Here is a 293-nt window from a genome sequence, read left to right on the forward strand (position 1 = left end):
AGAATACTGAGTAGCCGCAGCCTCTTTACCAGTTTTAATCACCAATTGCAATGTGGTTCACTGTCCTCCCAGGATCTAGCTGCTGCTTTAGTGAGAAAGAATCTTGCCACAGAAGGACTACTTTTGTGATTAATAACCAAACAAATAGATATTGAGGATCTACTAAGTGCCATGTACAGGACATTCAAAGGTAAGGATGATGGATGCTGTCAATGCCTTCATGAAAAAGTCTTGAGGACTGTCATCAGAATATTCCCAACTGGGAAACCCACACAGATGAAACCATCTTGCTT

The sequence above is a fragment of the Peromyscus leucopus genome, chromosome 9 (genome assembly GCF_004664715.2).
Source record: "Peromyscus leucopus breed LL Stock chromosome 9, UCI_PerLeu_2.1, whole genome shotgun sequence".
NCBI classification, from domain to species: Eukaryota; Metazoa; Chordata; class Mammalia; order Rodentia; family Cricetidae; genus Peromyscus; species Peromyscus leucopus.